A 17422-nucleotide genomic window follows, 5' to 3' on the forward strand; every position below is an offset into this window, starting at 1 on the left:
CATAGTTACTATTATTTCTGCTTTTGCTTTTTAACCCTAAATGTAATTGTATACTGCAATTCTTTGCCAATATTTGCTGCATTTTCATCATGTAGGTGTCTCAACAACTCTCCACGAGGACTACAAAACTGGTTGAAAATTCCAAATTTTTAGGCACAAAGCATGTTCCTGGTGCTTGTAGGACTCCAGCCCTGGAAACTGCAGCTTCTGCAGCTTTGCTCCCTCACACACACACAGCTCCAAAAGTATTTATTTTCTCCTGCCAAGAGAGAACCAAATGACCTTCAAAGGAGCCAAGACATCTCCAGACTGGAATATCTGTGCCTGCCAGCTGTGATGAGCAGCCCCACTTTGTCATGAACTGACTGCATTCCTTCAGTGCCTTGCAAAATGTCTTGAATTCACAGCCTGAATTCAGTAAAAAGCTATCCAGGAAAAGTGCTGAAGCTTATATTCGTGTTCTGTCTCATGCCTACTTTGACTTACCTCACAATGTTTAGTATGCAGAGTAAATTACTCTGTAGTCCAAGTAGTTCGTTCATATTCCATTTACTAAAGAATGAAGAGCCTTATTTGCACAGTAAAGGTAAATATAGTTGTTGTTATTGGGTATGCTTTTCTGGGGGATGGAGCAAACACTCCCCAGAGCCACAGTGACATCAGTGGAAATTTAAAAAAAACCCAAAGCTTTTAAACTAAAATGGTAAGTTCTGTTAAAAATACAAGCTATCTGTCTGCTTAATAGCAGTGAATAAGAGGACTCACTATAAAGAACATAGACAGTGGGAAATGAAGTTTATTTCTCAAGAACTTATAGCAAATAATGGACAGGTGGACAACACCTGTGCAGAATTCTCACAGTGTCTCTTGAAGCCTTCACGAACAAGAAACTGGACATAAAGCTGAGAACTCAGCGTGGCAAGCAGGGGTTAACTTGCCTCATTGAATGACATTAATTGAATCACATGCCACTGAGAAACATCTAAAACAGATGAGATAAAGTGAAGGAAAAAGTCTACAGCTTTTTTTGAAGCTATAATCTTCCTGCTTCTTTACACATTAGAAATTAGAGGCTTATAGGTAAGCAGGCTTGGTATCAGCTGGGGATTCTTCCTGAATACCCTGAAGGACTTGAAAGCTTCTTCCCTCATCCCCTGAAAAAACAGTAATTATACATTTGTTACAAATGAAGTCCAGGCTTCTCAAGTTTTTCCCCCTGCTCCAAGCAGTGAGGAACAAAAGCAACTTTGTAATATTTGTCCATTTTCCTGCAGGAGCTCAGGCTCAATAAAGAAGAAATAACTGCATTCCCTAGACCTAACTCCTACTACCCACTCTCATCCCCACACATCCTTTGAACTGTTCTGAATGGTCTAGGGGTCCTACACAATACATTTTTTTTTTTTTTTAGCCAGAGCAGTCATACACTCTAAGGCTATTTCTCTGAAAGCAGTTTGTGACCCCACTAATTCCTATTTATACAGCCTGGTGTAAAGCAGCACTACTTTAGTAAGACTTCACTAAATATACAAGGGCATACAATTCTGTAGCTAGTTTGAAAAATTATAGTATTTTTTTTCTGAACCATAATGTATTGTTATCCTGAATTGTACATGAGATGCAGAGATGATATTTCAACATTTCCATGGTGCTAAGAGAGTTTGCTGGACAGTGACCAATTCCCTGAGAATTTCAGCAAATGGCTACTGAGAAGACAGAGTGGCTGTTCTGAGGCTTCACTGCATCAAGGCTCTGGGGAAAATCATCAGGTGCACTCCTCCTCTGCTAGTGACAGAGTGCTCCCAGAGTCCACATTTCTCTTTTCCTTCACACAGAATTAAAATGAAATATTTTATACCAAATAAAGAAAGAATGCCAAAAGCAAAATATTGAAATGCTCTGCAAAATTAAATGTTCTCCTTTTCCGATTTCAATTCCAGTCTCTCTCACCTTCTCACTTATTGCTATTTACACAGTAAGAAGTGAAACTTTTTTTTTTTTTAAAGAATAAACAAAATACTTAAGGTTACTTCACTGCTTTTTTAAGACTCGTTTTTATGGCTCTGTCCTCAGAGAACGGTTGTTGGGAAAAGCAGAAGGGAATGGAATAATGGGATGCTTTACAGATACTTCTGTATGCAAATAAACAACAACAGCCATTCCTCTAAGTGGATTCTGCCATCAGCATTCACCTGCATACAGACCCTCCCCTGGGACTGAGGAAATGCAGGGTAGAGCATGGCTGGCTGGGTTTATCGACAGCACTCATTTCTCTCCCAAGCTTATCACCATGCAGGGCAGAATCTCGAAAGGCAGAAACCAAGGTGAGCAGAGGAGCTCCCTACAGGTATGTGGTGGGGAACTGTAAATCACTGAGAGGAAGGTAAGCAGAAGATGTATGATTATTGGAAATTACATCCTAGCGAGTGACATCCTATCAATTTCTTGGTCAGGGTGTTGCTGTTGTCAGTAGCCACATACTCTACCTCACCTGTGCTGTAGCTTGGATCCTTTGTGGGTTGTTACGAAAAGAAATGGAAATACCAAGGTGCAAGCAGGAATTTCCAAGTTTTCCCGCTCCCCATCCAGCTTTTGGAAATGCACTGAGCCCTGACCATAGCACAGGAGGAGAGGAGAGGTTCTGCAAATGCCACCAGCATTGTAACCAACAAGAGTGATCAGGAAACAGTCAGTCAGGAACTTCTGGTAAGTCTTGTCACACTGTATTATAAGCAAATATAGAGTAAAACCAGTACAAGTGCCAAACAAAATTAAAGAGAATGGGGAAGGAAGGAAACAAGACACAGAATAGCACACATCACCTGCAAAGTACAAATGGAAAAGAGTGCATTTCTATCTCGTCCTTACTTTACTAGCAGGCTCTGTTCTGCTCTGACAAATGACTGCCAGACTTTGTTATTCACGGTTTCATCATTTCTCCTGTAATGTAGGTAGCCACGAAGGATCAGTCTTTTTATCATCAAAAAATTTCAACTTACTTCAATACTTCTTGCCAGCAACAAAAAAAATTAGTTTTCTTTTGACCTCCCATGCAATTTTTAATCCATATCAAGATATCAGTCTATAAATTTAAGGCATATGTAAGGCTAAGATAACTAAATTAAATACAATAGAGTATCTATTATAGGTAGTATCTTCTAGTAGATATTTGTTAAGTGATAACAACCCCTAAGGACAGGACCCGTTATGACCAGCATCAGTGCCTAGCTGAAGTTTATACTGTTTAATGGGTTTAATTTTAAGCTGTCTTCAGGCCTGTATACAACAATACTTACATTTCACCAAATCACAGAATAATTTGAGTTCCTTCAGCTGATTTCCAGCAGTAACTGAGCCTTACCCTGGAAGCCTTAAAAAAAAATCCAGGATTCCAGGTGAGGATTAGACTATGACACTCTTCACCTTCTACCCTACCCTCTTCTGAAATGGGTTGATAATAAAAGCAGCCACGCTGTGGCCTTGCTAAAAAAAATAAAAAAAAAAAAATCAGTCATCAAAATTAGGCAGATATTCTCCTGTATATCTTAGAAATACAGTTTGGGTATTTTCTTGGCTTGAGAGTGTGTCTTTTAACAGAGCCAACCCTTCTTTGAAGCCTATTTTTAGCCAAGTGTCTATACATCAGACAAAACAGACACCTAAAATTTAAATGCTAGCATCTGATCAAATGGCACCAAGGAGGAACAAGGAAATCTCAGCAAGAAAGTATATCTTCTAGGAGAGACAGAAACAGTTTCATGCAAAGGTAAAAATTTTTCAGGAAAGACTTGATGAGCGAAACTTATCAGTAAATGTCTGATAGACCCTGGTTAGGAATAAAGTATACATGCTGCTTAATAAGGTTGTAGTTTCAATATAGAAGATCTGGCTGTGGTTTCATGGGGACCTGCATGTGCCCTGCCTCTCTTCTCTTAGCAAGCTTTTTTAAAATAAGAGCTAGAACAGCCCAGGACTTCTAGAATCAAAATTACAGCAATATTTTTGAATTTAGCGAGCTCAAATCAAATAGATTAACACACTAGAAATGGAATATTCCCTCTTGCTTGGTTTCCAGACTTAAATAAGTTGATGATTTTCTGAGCAGAGCGACTCTGCACAGCCTTTGACATTTCTCTGCTCCTCGCTGCAGTCTCAAGGAGTCTCAAGTAGGTGCATCTGGCTGCACTTTGCAGCCCCCCAAGCCACCCCTCTGAGCAGCTACGACAGATCTCCAACAAAAGGAGCAATTTCCCTGTCTTTCTGGAGGCTTCACCTTGCTGAGGCTTCTTAAAGGCACACGAAGGCAAGGGCAGGGATAACAGATGCCATCTGTCACAACTGATTTTGGCACATTGCAATCTTATTTTTTTTTCCCCCTTTAAAAGACTACTTTCAATTAGCGGAATTAAGCAATCCAGTTTCCTGCTCAGCCCACCACACAACAGATTTTGTGCAGCTGAGGAGATAGGTGGGTGGAAAAAACTGAACCACAAGAACAATAAAAAATGACCAGAGAAAGAACAAGGAAACTACTTACAGTGGTTTTAGCTGCAGAGCCACAATCTCTGACTGCCAGGGAGAGTGTGAAACTCTCAGAACAATAAACCTGCTTACTGGAGATCATTGAAAAACTTTCTAAGGCACTTCTTTGACCCTCTTCAGGTTTATACAGCTGTCACCTGAAAGACCACTGCACTAACTCCCGTGTTTAATCATGGAAGGGCACTCTTTCCCTTCTGTGAAATGCCCCAAATCTACTGCAGCTAGCATGGATGCAGCAGCAGATCCAAGGAAACAGGAAGAGCTACATTATAAAAGAACCAAAGCAACACACTTCTGTGCTGTTCTGACACTGCTGTGTGGAACTCGCCTGACACATACAGTAGGTCTCCCCAAAATTACCAACAATTTTACCAACAAAATTACCAACAGCAAATGTGAGTGATAAATGCCAGCTCCCCATGCTTCAGATCACCAGAAAGTTTTACATTTTAACTCTGATGTCACTTGGTGGTTCTAGCAGCAGCAAATCTGTTGCAGTTCTCAGGAACATAACAAGCAGACACTCTAGAAAGCCCTAGGCAAGCAGCCTTGGAAGGTAAGAGTCATAGCACATTTATGGGGTAATACATTAAAAAATGCCTTTTGGATCTACTTTAGAGGCAAAATTCAAAGATACCTCAATTTCAAGTTGGGGCCTTTATAGATACTGCTAGTCTTGGTTTGTTAGGCTGATATCAGGGTAAGGGCTTTGGTAAGGTCACTGGTCACTTTGTGGGGTCAGCATCAGGGTTTGGCCTTTTCCAAGTGATTGGATCACTCACCTTATCCTCCCCTCATCTGAGATCACACTCTCTGAAGGTAACAGATCACAGCCTCTGGTTTAGTCAGATAACAATCCCTTATTTGAGCAGCAACTGCACTGAACTTTTTTCAGACATAGCAATCTGCCAGGCCTGTGTGGGCTGTGCTGATAAATGGTGCAGGGCTCTGTAGCTGCTCTATCTTGATTTCCTGCTGCCATGTCAAAGTCCTCCTGGGCCTCCTTGACACCTTTAGAAGGTCCTGGCTCAGCTCCCCTTGATCCCCATGAACTCAGGGTGACATCCTTGCCATAAAACATTAGGGAAAATGTAGCCTTAGCTGAACACCCAGCAAAGGGGACAACTCTGCTTTGATAAATGCCTTTCTGTTCAGAGGGATAGAGATTGGGTGAACAGCAGTCCTCTAACATGACGGGGGCAATGCTCTCTGAATTCTGCATTTGAGGAAAATAAAGCAAGACAGGCAGAATTCAACACTGTTTTGAGCACTTGTGGTCCTACTGGCCATAAAAGTCAGCAGTTTAACTCATTTTTGGGCACAGATTTTGAACTGAGGTTGATTATATGACTAATGACACTGGACCTGAACTAATAATAATGAACCAAACAAAACTCAGTTTTTCACTAGGTCAGGCAGGAGAAAATGAAAAGCAGAAGAAAAAAAGTTGATTATTTTTGTCTGCCAATGAAAGAATTGATATATTAGAAGAAAAAGTGTGTTTTACTCTTTCTTTAGAAGCAGCAAATAACTTCCTTTCACAGAGCATTAAGAATCAGTGGCTAAAGTGATTTCACCAAATGGGGAATGTATCCCATTCAAAGACAGCATAATGTGCATTGTTATGGCTTTTTCATTTCTCCTGAATAGCAGCAGGTAGCTATTGTTCTTCTCACTCCATAATCTTCAGAGGTTTTCAAATTTTCCATTGCAGATAATACCATCCCAAAGGGGATTGCATTATTACTGGCTTCTCAGACATTATTTCAAATCTGTCTTTCTTTGGTCATGTTTTGAGGTGAAATAAGTACCATCATATCTGCCTGAGTCTTAATACAGTTTTATTTTCAGGAGTTGTGAAGCTGTTCTGGTGGATTTCTTTCTTTTCACTAATTATTTTCCTCCTAGTTAATGGGGTGAAGAGATCTCAGTCTCACCTTATTAAAAAACTTTTAAAAAAATCAACAAACTACAGCTTACATTATTCTTCTGTGATTTCAGCAAAGTACTAGCATGGGTTCTCCCCATCCTTCCCCTGTATTCACTTGTGGAGATCCAAAAAAACCCAAAACCATTGCATCAGGAGACCAGAGAAACCCTGAGCCTCTGCATTGTCTGTGTTTGATAAAGCCCTTTACTATCTCCAAGGAGGAAGCATTAATGCTGCAGCTTTTCAGTCTTCATTCCTTTTTCAACTTCCTTAAAGTCCATAACAGCAGAGGAGATTGTGATATTATGGAGAGCAAACAAATTTGATAACAGCCTTCAGATTAAACAGTTGGATTTTTCTAATGGAAAAAAAATCAAAGTTTTGGGGTACATTTTCCAGTTCCCAAGGATCACTAACATCCCAGATATTAATTTTCTTCACTCCTAAGCTACAAAAAAAAAGACATAGTGATATTTATCTATGTTCTATCCATAGTCCAGGGAAATCCTTGTTTCAATCACCAGCAAAAGAAAAAAAAAAAGAAGGAAAACCATTGTAGAGTCCTACACAGTCCAGATTATTTGACCTGATTTTCTACTAGTAAAACTACCAACAAAAAAACAAAACAAACTCAAAAAACTTCACAAAAACACTACAAAAACAAGACACTTTTAAATGTAAGTGGGGAAAAAAGAAACAAAAAATAAAAATCAAAGCAGTAAAGCAGAAGTTTTCCAAACATGAAAATTAATAAGGATACTATTAGATTATTATTCTTCTAATCCTTCAATGCACCTCTAGTTCACTAAGGGGCAAGTTTTGGTTGTCTTTCCCATGGCTAAAGTTTGCTTTCCATGGCTCTAACTTGAATCAAAAAAGAAAAAACAAACCTTGAAGACAGCTGGGTGACAGGAGAGAGAGGTGCTCAATTACAGGAGTATCAAAACCAAAGTAAAAACCTTGATAAGATCACTTGATTGTCACTTCTAGCTAGTTCAGTTGATGTCAAACCTAAACTGCTCGAATTTGCTGACTCTAGACTCTTTCCTTATCAGGCTGATTTTCACATCAAAGACATTTATAAGGACAAACTCATCTTTACTTTCCAGGGCCAGTATCAATCAAAATGCTTCAATATGGTCTATGGATCGATTCAGTCTCCTATTTGCAAGACTGAAACTGTGAGCAGGCTAGCACCCTTAGCTGAAAAAAGGGATGTCAAAGTTAAAAACCTGTACAAAACAACTTGCTCAGCAGTCAGCTCATCAAGCTTGCTTGGGTAATGCCAAAGTGCAGGCTCTGTGGCAAAATTATATACCCAAAGCATATCTAACTCGCTGAAATTATGCAAGGTTTAGGTTTGCAGAAGGTTATTTTATTGACAATTTTAGCTTTCAGAGCCAGCTCTCACTCATCCAAAGAAAACCCTTAATTTTTGTTAATTTTCTTGTCCTAAGAAAGTAAACCTTACACTTCCAAAGTCTTAAAAATACTGGATCATTGTAGTCCAAGGTGAAGGAATTACATCCAACTGGTCTGACAACATGTTATTGAGTGGAAGAGGAAAAACTAAGGAAGACTGTCACTGCACTAAAATAAAAATAAAAAAAACAATGAGAGACAGAAGGCTGTTCAGGTTATTAGCTCTATATTATACTGCTACACTATATCATTGAATGCTTCATACTCCTGTGCAGTTGTAGAATAGGACATAATCCTGCCCAATTTCCACCAAGCAGCCATGTCCTGACTGAAGACACCAATTATGCCCAGGCTCTTCTCCCAGCATGTGCAGCATTTGTGGAACAAAGATCCAAGAATATTCCCCAGGAAGCAGGAGGGCTGCACTTGTAAGAGTGAAGAAGTAGAAAACATGTCAGGAAAAAAAAAAAAAACAACGAAACCAGCAGTTCATATTGTTCCTGGGATTCCTGACCGCCACACCTAAATTTCTGACCCACAGATCCTCAGGTATGGAAAAGAGACACTTTAGCCATGAGACAGATAAGTAGAAGTCCTTCATAAGGCACAAGTGTCACATACACACAAATGTCAGTGCAAATTCAATAGTAAATTACATCCATAGCCACAGTCTTGGGTCTCATCACATGGCCAGAACCCAAGACCTGAAGTATAACATCTTCCGACAAAGCCTGAGGCCTTTCCTCCTTCACTGAGAAATCACTTCTCAACTATTCAGGTGTCCCTCACAGGAATCACTGTTGTCTCAGGTAAGACTGTGTAAAATGCTGGTGTTTGACCTCGGAATCCCCCCTTGCTCCCCCACAGCAGAGCATCCTGCACGTTGTTTCCTCTCCAGTCTGTTACAGGGATGTGCATTTCCCTCGTGGAAAGCTACTGCTTTCAGACACTTCATGCTCCAGCAGTTCTGTAAAACTGATATTTTGTCTGCAAGTTGCTACCCCTGGCAGTGAGACTATGCCCAGGGAATATTTCCCTGCTAGTGATAGAGGGACAGATCCAGAAGTCAAACTCCTAAAATCACTGCTTTGCAGCTGCATTTCCAAACTTTTGTGCTGCTGACTTTAATTGATCAGTGCTACCAGGAGTAGCTGGAGATAAAATCAGTTTTAAATTAATCTATATAAGAACACACTGTTTTCAGCCTTTTTTACTGACAGCTATCTGACCTTGATTAGGCAGCCTAACTTAGAATTTTATAGCTAGGTAAACAACAAACAAATTTTGAATTACTTTTGAGTGCTTCCACGAATAAAAGCAGGGAATTTCTGCTGCTGTAATTGATACCTTGATCTTTTTTCTCAGCCATGAAAACATCATGAAAAATATTACATACATCTGAATAATAATCCTGCCCAGATTGTATGTTCAGCAGAGCAGTTGCTTGCTGGATAACACACTGGATTTTTCACTGACACCTTGCCAAAGGAGGTTGGTCCCACACTCCCTGAGCCAAAGAGCAAGTCCAGAGACAACAACCAGGTTCAACAATTGAGTAAAATCTGCAGGCAAATTCACTGCATTTCCTCCTGGCCCTCTCTGCTAGTATTTGGGAACTTTGGGAAGATCTCTCTTTTTCTCACCAGAAACCTGATGGAAAGCTTTCAGATGTGTCAAAACTTTCTGCTTCTCCTTTGCATTCGTCACATTGCAAGACATTCCCCATGTGGCAAAGTAATGATGAAGTTTCTGTTGCCATTGCCTGCTATTTACAGCCTCTGTTGGAGAAGGATTTGCTGAATTTACAGAGGGGGTGGCCAGAAGATAAAATCTGATAGTTTTCCTCCATTTCTGACTTCTCTGATTCTTAAATACACACAAGAGAGCAACTTGATTTGGATCTACCAAGTATGAAGTAGGCCACATTTCTTTTTCTTCCAAATGGATATAAGTGCTTGCTCAGAAATCTATGAGGATGGAAATTGATTTTGTATTCTCCTTTCCTTGGTCTCTTGGGGACAGAATGGCAAACAAAGAGGAGAGAGTGTGAATTCCAATGTTTTCAGAAGGGCAAGTAATTAAAAACTGTTCAGCATGTAAGGGGAGTTTCTCAAGGTTGCCTCTGATAACCACAGAATTGCAGAATGGTTTGGGTTGGGAGGGATCTTAAACATCATCTCATTCCAACACCTTGCCATGGGCAGGGATACCTTACATTACACCAGACTGATCAAAACCTCATCCAACCTGCCCTTGGACACTTCCAGGAATGAAGCAACACTTCTCTGGGCAACCTGTGCCAGTGCCTCACCAAAGAATTTCCTTCTAACATTTAATTGAAATCAACAATAACAGAAGCCTCTAAATAGTAACATTACTTTGTTTTGTGGCAATGCTGAATATGACTTGTGGCTTTCAAAATATTTCTTCTTCTTTCAGAAATGTTAGAACTATTCTGGAGTTTTTTTGTCTCAATTTTTTTACACAGGAAGTTACAGAAATACATGCAAGTGGCTTGCAAGGAAAAGAGAAGCTGCAGTGATTAAGGAAGAAGCATAGAAAGAGCAAAACAGAAATATAAAAACCTCAGAAATCCACAGTGGAGCAAGAGACAAGGGAAAAAAAGGCAGGGGGCAAAAATAATTATGAGATAAATTTGCTATATCAAAGCTCAAAAAAGCTTCTCTGTAAACATAAAAAAAGCCACATAAGAAATTGCAGATATTTCTAAATCCTCCAGATTAGGGGAAATAACCCTGGGTTTGCATCAGAAGTAAGAATTTCATAAGCCATGGAAGATCAGTGACCCAATGAAGGCACTGGGTCTGTGATGCTGCTGAGTGTGCTACAGACCTATAATCCAGACAGTGAAGTTTTACTGTGGAAAGTCCGTCTGTGCAATACTTTGGAGCTCTTTAATATAGTTTCCTCTTCTTTTTTGTAGGTAAACAGTGACAAGGTGAAGTCTACAATCTGTTTGGCTTAGAAATTTTATGTGCTTTTAGTGAAGCTAATAAACAATGGCAAAACACATAATTGCACAATACATATGTTTGAATTTCTCAGCTAAAATAGCTGAAATTTAAAATTCCTAAAACTCCCTTCCTCCAGAAATCATAAACTACAACTTTGTCAGAATTTCTTAAAATTTGCATTTATATAAAATTAATTAAGAGCAATATTTTTAAACCATAAAACTATTTTCAAGCCTCTAATAAAATATTTTTTTTTCCTTACCTTTTATGGTTTTGGTGGATTTAAATGGATCCTTTTGAAAAAACTGCCTAAACAGTAACATGCAAGAATACAATCTGACATTGTAGTGGGTGATAATAAGTTTTCTGCTTTAGGGGACTTTGAAGTGATTGCTGATGCTGCACTGAATTCAATTCACAGCATGATAAACACAGACAAAGAACATGCTTGTATACAGGACCTTTCAAAGTCGAAGGTGAGTATCTTTACCTGAGTCTTGGAAGTCAGGTTCAAAAAATCAGTATTCAACCTCTGTCATCCTCTCTCAGGGAGAGGAGCTGACCTGGAGCACTGTGGAAAACTGGACTGTTGCAAACTACATCAGAGAAAACAGACTGCTGGGAATGTGGAGGCACTCCTGAGATGCTGAAGGATAGCAGCATGCTGACTTAATTGGAGAGGAAGTTGTTCTCTGGTTGTATTGTCACTGCCACCATATTTTTCTTCATATTAGTTCTGCTTCCATGTCTGAAATGTCACTTTGGGGAACTGCTGCCAGATGTTGTTTGGATGAAGGTGACAGAAAGTGTTATAATACTAGATGAGTCTGGCATATGTGCATCATCTATAATAAAGTTCTACCTGCAAGAGCAATGATAATTTGCAGAAACTGATGAGCTTTTGCTGAAGAGGAGAAGCTATGGCCAGCACTGCATAAGTAGCATGAAATTCTGCATCCCACTGAGAGTTCACTGCCAGCATGTCTCTAATAGCAAATTTATGAGTAATGGTATAAATGTATGCTAAAAATATTAAGAAGTTTCAGCCTTGAGAAAATTCAGTTCAGTGTTTCTAGTGCTCAGTCCTGAGCATAGAAAGCATTTGGTAGCTCTGGTCATAAAACAAAGATGGTTGTATGGATGCCTTAGAGTCCTTTCAACAGAATACATTTCAAGAGAAAAAAATATTTCATGTGAGGTTTCTCTTCCTCTGCAACTGATCCTAACAATAATTCCCTTTTTATTATTTGATCTTCTTTTTTCTCTTTCCTCTGAATTCGTCACTTCATCTTACTCTTATATTGGCCAGAGGAAACGGGAACAGAAAACAATGATTTGTCAGATGTTAAAAAAAAAAATTTAGGAATAATTAAAGAAAGAAATGACCATTATGCCCTTTGTTTTCATTATTATCTATGGTCATATGGTCATATCTATTTTTAGAAGGAAAAAAAATACATATATTGATATACAGACTTGTACACACATGCAGACACATTTTAGAGAGCACACCTAGCACATCTTTGAACACCATATCCAAGGTGTAAAGAGTCTCAGAAGACGTTTAAATTACAAATACTCCTATTTTAAGTCCCTGGAGTAATTTCACTTTAAGTGAGATTAAGATCCAGTATAAGTATTATGAATGGGACTATTATTTAAGTCAGATGACAGTTCCCATTATAAAGCCCTGATTTTGGTGGCCTATAATTTTGCTGAACTTTAATCTTTCAGGCTGACGTGTTCCTCACTGGCAGGATGGGGCTGGAGGCTATATGGTTCACAAGGATGGTCCATCTGTCAGAAATACAGCCTGTCTCCTAAAATAAAACTCCATTTTATCTCTTCACAGCATATTCTTACCCCTTGTCTCTAACTTCAAGAGATATTTCAGTGTCCTTGGGCTCAGTCTCTCCTTGCCACCCACCAACAGAAAGAGAAGGGTGTGGGCAGGATGAGAAAGAGCAAAACAGAGGAGATTGGAGGAAAATTAGTCCTGTTTCTGTTGGGAACTGTTCTGCCAGTTTCTGCTTTTCTCCCTCTTTCCATTTTATTTTAGAGTCCCATGTCTCCTGTCTCAGTGGGAGACCAAAGGAGGAACAATCCTGAACTTGCTTGCCATCCCTCTGTTAATATATATCTATATATACACACATCTGTGAGTGAAAACTGTGAAGTGACACAAGTAAATTATTAAACCGATTTGTATTTCTCATTTTCAGTACCTAATCTGCAGGACTACTGAGTATTCACAGCACTATCTGCCAGCAAGAGAATCTATATAGTCAACTAACCTCAAAACCAACTAACCCAAAACCAGCTGAAAAGATGAATTTGTTGTCTCAGTGGGAAACCAAAACTGGTTTGACCAGCGTTATGAAAAAAAAATATTTAGAGCTGCAGATCATCCTTTCTTGTGTATCAGTACTGAAGTCATAGAACTTCAGAACATTGAAAAGATATTGTAGGTTAAAAGGCAACAGGTGGGAATTGTGCTGGCAGCATGGATACATGGATGCATAGGCAAGAATAGTTGAGAAAATTTACACTTAAATGAAACAGAGAGGAAGCTATTTCATAAAATAGAGAACAAGACACATCTGCTTATATAGCACAGAGTAGAAGATGTGTTGTAACTTGAAACCCTGATGTAACTCATTCAATTACAAAAAACTTGTCATATCTAAGGACTGAGTTTGGATTATTATGCTACTGATCAGCACACATATGTACATTTTAGAAGATCAGGCTGACAGGAAATAAAAATCCACAAAATCGTTGAGAAGTAAAAATAAATTAGAATATCCTGCAATTTTGAGTAATGAACATATAATGATTTCTCTTTCCCCATTCCACAGTAGCTACCAAATATAAACCAATTCATGTATAAGAAAATATGATATCAGTGGTTCCTCAGTAGTCATACAGAACTATTTCAGCAGCTCCCACAATCTGCCTGCAATCTGAAGATTAAAAGAACCGGGAATTTTGCAGCAGCAAATTAGCAGTGATGGCTGGAATTTTTTTACTCTAAGGCACCTCTAACAAATGTGGGTCAGTTGTTTGGGCATGGATGTCTAATATTATATTTGGAAACCCATTTGATCCCAAACAGATGTCCTTGGGACTTGTGTCCAGAAGACTGGAGAAACTCATCATTCAGAAATGGAAGGCAGGAGGAAATCCCAGAGCATCTAAAATGCTAGGGAAGTGGTGAGGTCTTACCCAGTGGCTCTCAGCATAGACTAGAGATTTCTCTGTTCACTAATGTTTGGATATCCCATTCTGAGACAGGCTGGGGTGATGTCTCTTAGAGGGAAAATCACCTCCAGAGCTTGGTGATCTCAAAGCAAATACCTCATGTTAAAATATTTACATAAAAGACACTGGATTTTTTTCACTTTTCATTTCCTCTCAGGCAGCCTTGGGTATCATTCAAAGTTTAGGGTACACTTCACAGGATCAGTGCTGAAATAAGCAGTCACCCATATGTGATCAGACCATGCATGTTCTAGACTAGAAAGAAACACACAAACACATGCGTATACATTTACATATATATGCATATAGGTATAAAGCATAAAAATTTTAAAAAAATTGTACAACTAAAAAAAAAATACCTCTATATATACACACACAAAAATAATAAACCATAAGGAAGAGCTTCAGCAACTCACAGAAGAGGCTGAACTTCTCATCTATTTCAGGCTAACCTATAAGCAAAACAGATAAATGTGTTAACTACTTTCCTAAGTAGAGTCTCAGGGGATGTTGAGAAGAAACATATGCCAATAATTGTAAAGAGGGACTGCTGCTCACTTTTAATTGCAAAACATATGAGTAGGTTTGTGGTTTTTAAATACTGTCTAAATACTCGAAAAATAAAATTATAAAAAGCAAGTAACAGAGCACTGCAACAACTATAATTACTGTAAATATGAAAAGGCTGTATTTTTCAGTACTATAATGGTATTTATCTTAGAAAGCTCAGACAGTTTGGCTACCTGTATCATTATTATGCTGTTCATCAGCCACTGTGGTTATTTTGTCATTTTAAGCATTGATTGACTACCGATCCTCATTCCCTCTGCCTCTCTCCTTCATATTTTCTGTATTGAATTTCCTAATGAATTTTTTGTTTTCTATGATAGTTTGTAAGCAAATTCTTGCTGTTTGTAGCTTTAACTTTATAGGGTTGAGCAAGGTTGACATAAAGAATAAGCAAAAAAAAAAGATACCCATGAATTTAACTGTTGAAGTTACTACCAACCTTAAACATGTGAAAGTATTTATAGCCATATACTTTAAAGCATTTAATTGCACCCAATATTGTCTGCCTGCATCCTATTATTTTTCTTTTTTATTGAATTTGTAATAACTGCTAAAAAAAAAAAAAAATCACAGCCACATTTGAGAGAAAATTAAGAGTACTAAAGACACTAAGTATTTGCAATGTTTCTGTGAAATGGGCAAACACTGAATTAGTTTCATCTCTTTGAAAAAGGATGCAACATCAACCCAACCATTGTGAGACACTTCAGTGTTTCTATAGGATAGCAACACTGTAAATACCTTAAGTGTGAGAAAAGATTAGACCTGAAGACTCCCACTAGGAGACACAATGGATAGAAAATTAGACTTCATTAATTCCACTCTCCAAGGAACAAAGCTTTTTTTCTCATTCAGTTGCATCAGGCTTTGGATTACTGCATTAAAATTAGTTATATCCAAGTCACATTCATTTAGCTGAAAACTCCTTGAGATACAACTTTTGATCTTCTATGAATCAAAAGCGCTTGTGAACAAACTTGGCTTTAACAACATTCCTGCCACATATTAAACCACATATTAAAAGCCTCTGAGATGTTCTTAGCATAATACAGGAATTATGTTGCTGTAGATTAGAACACATACATTTTTGGGGCTTTTTCCATAATTTTCAAAGCAATGCAGAAACTCTTTTCTTACTTTTCTCTCGTTGCTTTCTGCAGTGGAAGAGGAGTTGGGAGCAAATATTCCTGGAATTTACATAATCATCCAGAATACCACAGTACTGCACTGACAAACTCCATTTGTCACTCTGTTTACAAGGCAAGTGCTTTGCACAGTGATTCTTGCCTTGTTCTGGACATTCAGAGCATCAAACAGCCAACAACTTTCAAGAAGTTCCAGTGTTCTTCCATAAGTCATCCCACAAAATATTTTGTCTCGTCTAACATGCTTAGTTTGATTTGCTTTTGAGATGATGGGTCCATTGGTTAAGCTTCAGTTACTTAATTCAGTTTTTATTCATAATCAGAGGATGTAAACAACCAGTCTAACAATCTAATCACACTCCACTGCCAGCTGAAGAAAAGTGCCAATGTTAAGTGCCAACTCTCCCAAGGACAGCACCATAAACAAGGGTGCCATGTAAACCACTGAAAGAAATAAATCACATTTGTAGTGTGATGTGACTCCTCAGCTGCAAGAATAACTACAAGAATCTCTTGCCAGTCACATGGATTCTGCCTAAATCCCTCTGGTTCATGATGAATCCATCTCAAGGCTGTCACCTCTACCCACCACCTTCTCAAAACAAAACTCTTGCATGTGTGCACCTGGCCACAGCTTCAGTGTCTTTGAGTTACCTAAACTTGGAATGTCGCCTGGAACAAAATGCTCCCAGCATCCAATAATCTGTGAAAGTGGCTAGCAAGGCAGCCCAACAGAAACAGAGCATGATCTGCACTTCCCTTAGACTTCAAAGACTATTTTGCTTTATATTTAACAAGAGATTTTTATAAACAGCCTTCTAGAGGACAGATTAGGTGTGTCTCTGCTCTTGAATATACCATGCCACAAATGAATGCACAAGGAATTCTGTTTGAGGGTTTAATTTGGTTATTTTAATTAATACTATTTAAAATTATTATTAAAAAAAAGTCCGTAGTAAAATGCAATTTTTTGATTTCAACTTTAATTAGTGGCCTTCAGTATTGTTTCTACAGTTACATCAGGCTTGCCCTCAAATAACACATAAAAAGAAAAATCATCCACTTGCTTCCATTCTCTAAAAGCTTTTCCAAGTCTTGCCATTACTGTGCAATAATTTGTACATTTTCATTTCCAAATATACCAGCATCCTACTAAATTATTTAGAGAACTTTAGTCATACCTGTACACTCCTTTTCCTGCCTGTCCTTGCTGCTTAAGCAGTAACCTCTCTCTTCCCAGGGTGGTGTTTTACTGACCCTAAGCTTTGCACCCTACAGGACCAAATCTAACTGCACTATCAGAAAAATATTCTCACCAAAGCAGGTTCTGGAAAAAGCAAAATGGGTATCAAACTCAATATTGCTCTTCATTCCCAGTGAATTTACTGAGCTAAAGTAAGTGTCTGTGCAGCTCTAGATCAGGAACCACTTTTGTTCTAGTTTGATTCACTGCCTGGCAGTCCATCAAGCATTTCTATATTTGTGTCTACTTCAAAATCATAAAAAGAAATCTGATTCTTGAAAAGAGCCATTTCCTAGACTGTAGTGAAGATGGCTGTTGGCAAATGCCTCTTACT

The 17422-nt window shown here is 38.5% G+C and overlaps 1 long non-coding RNA gene across 1 annotated transcript in view; it reads right to left on the bottom strand.

Annotated features, from left to right (window-relative positions):
- Positions 1-790: 790 nt before the first annotated feature.
- Positions 791-17422, bottom strand: part of LOC146445509 (uncharacterized) — a 41876-nt gene continuing 25244 nt past the window's right edge. Inside the window, exons 2-3 of the long non-coding RNA XR_014852401.1 lie at positions 2193-2372; positions 791-1154 (exon numbers count right to left, since the gene is read on the bottom strand). This is a non-coding gene — a long non-coding RNA (uncharacterized LOC146445509). The remainder of the gene's footprint in view (positions 1155-2192; positions 2373-17422) is intronic.

Source organism: Lichenostomus cassidix, chromosome 1, assembly GCF_008360975.1.
Source record: "Lichenostomus cassidix isolate B80296 chromosome 1, HeHo_3.0, whole genome shotgun sequence".
NCBI lineage: Eukaryota > Metazoa > Chordata > Aves > Passeriformes > Meliphagidae > Lichenostomus > Lichenostomus cassidix.